The following is a 6,096-nucleotide window of genomic DNA, read 5'->3' as shown; positions in this document are numbered from 1 at the left end:
CATGTCACTCCCGCCTGGTCTACCCAGGCTGGTTGAGTTGGCTCGGTTGCTGATCCCACCTGGTCTACCCGGGCTGGTTGAGTCGGTTTGGCTGCTCTCTCCAGGAGCGGCTTCGTATTGACTTCCCGCTGCCTGCTCCCTTCTTTTGAAGTCTTCTTCAGGTAAGTAATTGTGATTTCTTACCGGGGCTACTGGTGGTGTTGGTTGGTGAGTTGTTGTTATGTTTTGTTTCGTTGTTTGTCGTGTTAGTGGAGGGTCTCCCCCTCCCCTTTCATTTGCGTTTGAGGGATCTCCCCCTCTCTGGTTTGGTTATTATTATTTTTTGATGTTTGTGGTTCTTGTGTGTGTGCGTGTTCTTCTCCTTCGCTCCTAGGGTTTTTAGTATTTCTTTCTAGTGTTCTTGACCTCAGTTGGTCTATGTGTCTCCTCCAGTTTCTTCCGTCCTCTGTCTCTACTCTGTATGACTGGGGTCCTGTTATTTGGGTTATTTTCGCTGGTATCCAAAGTGTGTACCCCATTAGGTTTTTTGCATAGACCAGGTCCCCTGTTCCAATTGTGTGGTACTTACTGGAGGAGTCTGTTGGCTTTTTGGGGCTGTATGTGGGGTGTAATCTATCTAGGTGTGACCTTAATTTTCTGCCCATCAATAGTTCTGCTGGGCTTTTATTAGTTGTTGTGTTTGGTGTGATATGCTGTATAGTTAGCAGTTTATAGATTTTCTCCTGTATGTCACCCGTATCTAATTTATCTAGTGTCTCTTTAGTATACCGAACCATGTGTTCCGCCCATCCGTTCGTAGCCGGCCGACCCGGTGCTGTTAGGGCATGCCTTATTCCCTGTTCGGTGAGGAACCTTTCAAATGACAACGCCGTGAACTGCAGCCCGTTGTCTGAGACCAATAGATCCGGTAACCCATGTGTTGCGAACAACTTCCTCAGCTGTCTGATTACAGCTTCTGTCATCGTGGAGTGCATGATGCTTACCTCCAGCCAATTGGAGTAAGCATCTACTACTATCAAAAATGTGGGTCCTTTCGTGGGTCCTGTGAAATCTATGTGTATCCTCGACCAGGGCCCCCTCGGTGTTTCCCAGTCGAGTACAGGTGCAGAAGGGGGCGGTAGGTCTGGATTTTTGGCATTGTGTGCATGTTACCACCCATGTCCCAATATCCTTATCCATCCCTGGCCACCATACGTAACTCCTGGCCAGGGATTTCATTCTTACAATACCCGGGTGTCCTTCATGCAATATATACAGTATTTTTTCCTTTAGTATTTCTGGTATGATAACCTGATCCCCTCATAGTACACATCCCTTCAAAATCGAGAGTTCTGTTTGTCTGTTCCAGAATGGTTTAAAAGTCTCAACATTCTCGGTTTCCGGCCACCCTTTACCTACCCAGTTTAAAATCCGCACCAGCTTTTTGTCTCTTGCGGTTTCTTTTGCGATGTCTGATGCGGTTATGGGTAGGTTTGGTAATGTCTCAATTTGTAGAGTGGATGTGGTTGGTGCCGGGTCATCTTCCAATTCAGGTAGGGGAGAACGGCTCAGGGCGTCAGTGTGTGATATGTTCTTCCCTGGCCGGTGGATTAAATTGTAGCTGTATGCGGCAAGGAACTCGGACCATCTCATCATTCGTGGTGACAATATGTTGGGGGTGGCCTTGTTCCCTGCGAGTATTCCTAGAAGCGGCTTATGGATTGTAATCAGTGAAAAGGTCCTGCCATAGAGGTATTCATGGAATCGCTTGACTCCAGTTATTGCGGCTAGCGCTTCACTGTCCAGTTGGCTGTAATTTCTCTCTGCCTTGGATAGTGTTTTGGAGTAGAACGCGATCGGTGCTTCTCTTCCATTGGGTAAGGTGTGGCTGAGTATGGCCCCAACGCCGAATGGTGATGCATCGCAGGTTAATGTTAGTGGCAAGGTTTCACTGTATTGGATCAGCACAGAGTCTGATGTGAGTAAGTCTTTGATTTCCTGGAATGCGGTTTCTTCTCATCGCCCCCAGGTCCAGGTAGCTTTCTTATCCAGCAACCTGGATATAAAAATAAAAAAAATATTTAAAAAAAGATCAATAATGATAATTGTAATGCCTCTGCAAGGATCCTAAGATCACCCTGAGAGTCCTACTGTTTTATAACAGCCATATGTATACTTAAAAGGAAGACAGTCATGAATTTAAGATGAAGTCAGAGTATATTCAAATGACGTTTTATGCCATCTGTTTTCTAGCTATAACACCAAGACTGTTTCACATCCAATCATGTCCCAACAAAGACAGAGGTCTTCATTAAGAGGCTAGCAAATTGTACTTATCATTGGAAGATCAAGAGCATCCAGGTACAAGAAATTTTAAATATTCTCTTTCACTCTTCTGTGGTTTAGAGAGAACGAATAAGAGAGTGTCTTCCTGATTACATCTAATGTGAAATAGACAAAAAAATATTTCATAGCATCTGTAGGGACAGTCAAAATAATCAAAACGGCAGCAATTGGAAACCACTTATGGACTCTTTGCATACAAAGAAAAAAAAAACCTGATATTATTTATGATTTGATGATTAGAAAGAAAGAGAGTCAAGGTGTAACTTTAGAGATGGGGGCCAATTTATGATTGTATTTATAACTGCTGTAAAGAAGATTGGAATTATACCTTTTTCTCTTTCTTTCTTATTTACTGTATCTGCTACTATACTTTTAGGGGACTTTTTCTTTTTCTCTTTTTTTTTGCCCCCTTTTCACTCTATTTTACTTTGCGTTAGTCTGTATTGTGTTTAAAATTTTCAATAAAGTTTGAAAGGTAGCTAGACAGACACACGTACACATATATACATATAGCAATGTGGCAGCCTGGCTAAAGTCCTGCCTTGTCATCGTTTCAAAGATATTTTCTTACTGGATTCCTCAATGGCTTCAGTAATGACAGAGCTTCTAATGTACTTCAAAAAATATTTAAAATTCAGTGAGTTATTCAGAGATGTATCTGGCTTGAGAGCAGCCTATGTTGAATTTTACAGCCCAGTTCATATAACTTTCTTATTCTTTCTTATTCTTATTCTTATTGGGGGGGGGAGAAGAAAGAGAAAGCATGGCCAACTATAAAAATAATGTGATTGAATGGAGTGTGTGAGAAAGATAGAGACCAGTATAGGCCCTATTATTAACATTTAAACAAAGAATTGGATCAATTTTTTATGTTAATTAGGTTACAATGGGTCATCACCTGGTTTCTTTAGTTTTAAAACATGTCTATACTTTTTCTGGCACTAAATAAATGCTTCTAACCTTTACTTAGGTTTAAACCTCACAGAGGCACTCTTACAGCCAAATTTCCCAAGTTCTCCTCACCCTCTAGAATTCTGGCTGGAAAATTCTGGAAGTTGAAGTCCACACATCTAATAATTGTCAAGGTTGAGACACACTTCTGCAAAAAACAACTCCCATTTTCAGTGGTTTTCAAAGTATTTTTCTATCTGCTTCAACATTCATTGATTTACCACACCACCACTCCCAATAAATGCAGGTCTCAAACAAGCTGTACGCTGCAGAAATGGTTGCTAAACTACTGTTGTGGTGTTAAGCTTCTTGGGATCATTTCATCCTGCTAGGGTAAAGACTGGAGTATATCAGGCAAATTTTTCTTGATGCTATTCAGCAATAATTCAAATTTAGTTTTGTTGATTTTTATTTGTTTATTTATGTCCCACCTTTATTATTTTTACAAATAATTCACGGCAGAGAACATACCTTCCTCCTATTTGCCTCACAACAATAACCTGAACACACCTGAACATGTGAAGTGTTAATACCACTTTATAATGCCTTGGTAAGGCCACACTTGAAATACTGCATAGTTTTGGTCTCCACGATGTAAAAAAGATGTTGAGACTCTAGAAAGAGTGCAGAGAAGAGCAGCAAAGATGATTAGGTGACTGGAGGCTAAAACATATAAAGAACAGTTGCTGGAATTGGGTATGTCTAGTTTAATGAAAAGAAAGAATAGGGGTGACAGGTTAGCAGTGGTCCAATGTCTCAGGGGTTGCCACAAAGAAGAGGGAGTCAAGCTATTCTCCAAAGCACCTGAGGGTAGGACAAGAAGCTAAATTAAGGCTAAATTCTAGGATCATGTTTCAGAATCCTCAGCCCTAGAGAGTCAATCTGCGGAAGGAAAACTCTGTACGTCTACTTCTCTACTCAAAATTAAGGTTGGTTGGATCTTTTTGATGTTTTTATTATTATTTTAAAGAAGCTTTTCATGTTACAGAAAATCAGTGTTTATATTGGAACCTTATGATGCTTAATGATGGGATCCATAGTCCCTGATGCAGCTTTGTACGTGGAATTTCATGCTGCCAAATCACATGGCATGTTCTCAGCATATGCTAGTTCAAAATGAATTTTTCAGACACGATGGGAGAGATCACACATCTCCTGTGGCCACTTGGTATAACTTAAATCTCAAAATGTTGACGCTTTGAGAAAGCTTGAAGAATCTGATTCACTGCTTGAGGCAATAACAGTTTAGGACAAATATTCCCATCCGGAATTTTTGCCTGAACAAAATTCTAGTAAATTATCTGGACAATCCCTCCCAAAGTAGAATCCACTATTCTTCCAGTTAATAGCATGGGCCTAATCAGTGGTGGTATTCTACCGGTTCAGCCCGGTCCTGGCATACCGGTGGCGCCGAAGATCAGCTGGCAGAGAACCGGTTTGCTCTAAGTCTCTCCGATGCTCTGCAGTTGGGCCCACCCATCCGCCCTACTCCTAGGTCCTTTTTAACCTCTCAGCAATCCCACCCCTGCAGCCACGCCCACCAAGCCACGCCCACAGAACCGGTGGTGGGAACTTTTGAATCCCACCACTGGGCCTGATGGGCACTTGCCCGTGGGTCCCACGAGCATAGGGGCCCCATACTAATCTGTGTAGGTTAACCCTTCAATGCTCCTTGAATCATATAACTACAGCAACATATTTATTACATTTCCCTACATTTTTTAAAAAATTAATCAGTGTTATTTTATTCAATACACTGGTTTTGTTGGAAGTGCCCCCCCACACACACACACACGACACCCCTCCAATAAATGCTTTTTGCTTTGCTTGAATTGGTTGGTGATTTCTATTTTCGGGTGGACAAAGAAGCCCTCAGATTTGGGATTGTCTATATCTCAAATTCAGGGATCAAGCTCTTCTCAGCTCCAGGCCAAACTGGGGGCGCCGGAGAACTTAGCCAACTATGGAAGCAAGTCCCACTTTTGAACCAAACACCAAGTCTCCAATGCAAGACTTCACATGAACAGGAGGTCATGAGAAAGGCTAAAAATGAACTAATATCCTGTATTTTCTCCTGCTGCAATTCCAGAAATCAAGTTAGGCTGCGGGGTCCAGCTAAGTATTTTCAAAGGCAGCTTGCTTCTTTCTTTCTTTCTTTCTTTCTTTCTTTCCTTTCTTCCTTCCTTCCTTCCTTCCTTCCTTTCTCTCTCTCTCCCCCCCTCCCATTTCCCCCCCTCTCTCCACCCGCAGCGTCTTTTTCCTTCCTCCTATTATGCACCGAAAACCTTGTGGAAAAGAGCAGCAATAATTCCTTCACGTGTATTCCTCCGATACACGGGATTACACGAGGCTGTTCTGCAACCGGGTCGAGATTGGGAAGAAACATTCTTGTTGAGCAAAGTAAAAAAAAAAAAAAATAGAACAGAAAAGAGATTGCCGAAACCCGGGATCGAACCAGGGACCTTTAGATCTTCAGTCTAACGCTCTCCCAACTGAGCTATTTCGGCAGTTGATCAACTTCTCTTCCAGATGAAGTAGAAAAAACTTGATCGATTCTTTTCTGCTGATTTTATTGGATCTCTGCGTTAGTTATATTTCAAATAACGGAAAGATCTAGTAGTATATACAGTTGGATTTTTTTTTCTTTTGGTCCAGCGCGCAGTTCTCCTTAATTAGCTGCTTCTGCTACTACTACTAATAATTTGCATGCCAACAGGTGCAAATCACTCAAGGGCTTTTATTTTGCTTTTTTTACGAGGCTGGTTTTCTAACGCTTACTAAAAGCACCGGCTATCTTTCCACTAGAAGCTACTCGGATTC

The 6,096-nt window shown here is 41.9% G+C and overlaps 1 non-coding gene across 1 annotated transcript; it reads right to left on the bottom strand.

Moving 5' to 3' along the window:
- Positions 1–5,710: 5,710 nt before the first annotated feature.
- Positions 5,711–5,783, bottom strand: TRNAF-GAA (transfer RNA phenylalanine (anticodon GAA)). The gene has a single exon. It is a non-coding gene; the product is annotated as a tRNA-Phe (tRNA).
- Positions 5,784–6,096: the final 313 nt, after the last annotated feature.

Source organism: Notechis scutatus, chromosome 5 (assembly GCF_049901735.1).
Source record: "Notechis scutatus isolate UNSWTSFEM ecotype Mainland chromosome 5, rNotScu1.2, whole genome shotgun sequence".
In the NCBI taxonomy this organism is placed as follows: domain Eukaryota; kingdom Metazoa; phylum Chordata; class Lepidosauria; order Squamata; family Elapidae; genus Notechis; species Notechis scutatus.
Note: the sequence above shows the minus strand (reverse complement) of the source record. Positions and strands in the feature narration are given on the sequence as shown.